This window comes from Sinohyriopsis cumingii, chromosome 2 (genome assembly GCF_028554795.1).
Source record: "Sinohyriopsis cumingii isolate HCF-2022 chromosome 2, ASM2855479v2, whole genome shotgun sequence".
Classification (NCBI taxonomy): Eukaryota; Metazoa; Mollusca; class Bivalvia; order Unionida; family Unionidae; genus Sinohyriopsis; species Sinohyriopsis cumingii.
Genome location: NC_142962.1, coordinates 114,001,983 through 114,004,841, shown reverse-complemented (window position 1 = coordinate 114,004,841; position 2,859 = coordinate 114,001,983).

Here is a 2,859-nt window from a genome sequence, read left to right as displayed (position 1 = left end):
CTGTGACTTAAAATCAGGTTTTACTTAAATTATAGTCATTCACAGTGATCGGCTTCTTTTATTGAAACCTTCTACAAAAACAATCCTCTTGCAATCACCATTTTAAAGTTATCAATCAATTTATTTAAATTTTGGACCCAAAAGTCATACCCGAGGTGGAGATCTACCTGTAATACAAATAGGCAAAGATTTTGAGAAAATGCATGAAAATGGAGAAGTCAGAAAAAAATTATCGTATATTGATTGCCAAGTTACAGAAACAAAATATGAAGCTTAACAGGTAGTTATTCATGTAACCTTGTTTACTGGTTCAGTTTTCTCTGGGTAGATCTATACAGCTTGACAGATTAGTCAAAAATGCAATATTGTCAGACACACACTAGGATAAATCCTGTACAGATATCTTTCATTGCTAATCGTTTATAGCTGCATTCATCTAGTTCCACTTTTGAAAGCCAAGAATTGTTAATCATACACTCATGGGCTCAAATTTATAACATAGAGTTTTGGGGACAGGAATTTACATAGCTGCAATGAGAATACATTACGATGCATTTTATTAAGTTAGCCCAGGATAACTGTTTCTTTGTCAGATATGTTGCTCAGTCACATTACTTTCGGATAACTTCTTTGCAATCGCTGAATCAATCCAAACTTTTCTGTCTAAATATTATAGATAGAGAAAGGGAAGTAACTCTTGTATGTTAACTCCCCTTTTCCACCCACTTGGTGGTTACCATTATGTCCAGTTAAACCAGATTTTTCTTTTGCTGCCATGCTGTATAGATGTAAATTCTACAATTCTGTAACTTAAATTTAATCATCCACATTTCTTTTCATATGAAAATTAAATCAAAATGTTGTTTTATATGGTGCATACAACATTTTTGTGCATTTTGGTGAATTTATTCATTTTTTGGGGTGCAAACATCATACCAAAATTTTTTATTGTCACATGATTTTGATTATGTAACATTCAATTTTAGCAGAGTAATTTTCTGATGTTGTGTGTAATAACTATTACTCTTCAAAGACATCTTTAATTGCTTGTTGGATTAAAATACTTGGTAAAACACTTTGAAAAAGTGGCTCAAGGGCTGCAGAAATAAGCATGCTCCAATATACAGCATCAGTGTATGCAATGTAATTGTTGATTAGTCTCATGGGTGACCTATCCACTCCCATGAAATTGCAAAATATGACCAAAATATACTGTATCGATGAATGCAGTAGGATTGTTGATTATTGTCTCACGGGTGATGTTGAAATGTCCTCTCCACCTCCACTCCCAATGCAAAACAATGGAAAGTATGCAGTAGAAAGTAATGTGATTCCAGTGACCTCCACTCCCAATACAAAACAATAGAAAGTATGCAGTAGAAAGTAATGCAATTCTGGTCACCTCCACTCCCAATGCAAAACAGTAGAAAGTATACAGTAGAAAGTAATGGGATTCCAGTCATCTCCACTCCCAATGCAAAACAATAGAAAGTATACAGTAGAAAGTAATGTGATTCCGGTCACCTCCACTCCCAATACAAAACAACAGAAAGTATACAGTAGAAAGTAATGTGATTCCAGTCTAGCCTTAATCAATGTTTAATATGACTCAACATTTTTTGTTGTTGATATGTCAACAATTTTAAATGGGTGTTTATATATTGTAATTCCACTGGGGATAATCCTAGGACCCAGTAGTGAGGTATAATGGTTCACAGAAAATATGATCATGTCCATGAGGCGTAAGGTCTTTTAATCACTTACCCCACCCACCCCACCATGCATGACAATAATATTTGCAATTTGTCTACTGTATTAAATACAGTATGAATGGATGGTCTGTACTGACCGTAACACACCAGCTGAATGGACTCGAAAGGATATATCATATCTGGTTTGCTTTTTTGACTGCCAATCAACTCTCCAGCCATTTGAACTATGAATGATTACTCTGGTCAAAAGTCTGTTATCTCTGACTGGTGAGCTATTCAGACAGAAAAACTTCACATCCAGACAGTCACACTGACCATGCCAAGCAGCTGGACAGTGTCATATACTGATTATGATATTCCATTACAACTGCAACAAACTGGTTCAGCTGTATCAAACAAACTTTATTTTTTATAGTCTTCATGACTCTGTTTTCTCCAACTGGCATGTCTGCAGCTAATTGACACAGACTAATCCTGTGAAATTTATTGTGAACTGGCATTACTTACGAAGCCATCTACTGAACCAAACTGGCTCTGCCAGAGTGGCATAATTTCCATAATGTAGTCACTACTGATGGCATATCCAATGGGCAGAATGATGATGCATGCTGGTTGTTGTTGTTGTTGTTGTAGGGTTTAACGCCATTTTTCAGCACAAGATAGGCTATACATGGCGGCCAGTATTAATGGTGGAGGAAGAACCCGGAAAAAACCCGGAAAGAACCACCGACCCACGAGAAGCTACTGGCAAGCTTTCTCACATAACCACAGTAGCCGAATCCGAGACTCGAACCGACGTAGACAGAGGTGAGATGGCAGTGATCCGTAACGGTGAGCGCTTTAGACCACTTGGCCACTCGGGGCCCCGATGCATGCTGGTGATAATTCATTATCATTTCATGTTGATGAAGGTGATAAAAACAAAATGCTGACAATGACATGTAGAAAATTTATTTAAATGCAGTGTGAGAGGAAATCTATGGAATTTTGTCTCCTTCAGAATGCCATCCTACACCTTCAATCAACTCTACCTACCAGGTCAATGCCTTGGCAGATGTAAATGATGATGACAATTCATCTTTCAGAATTTAGCTAAGATTGTAAAGAATACTTGGCATCTCTTGGAGCAATCATGATCCACTTATAA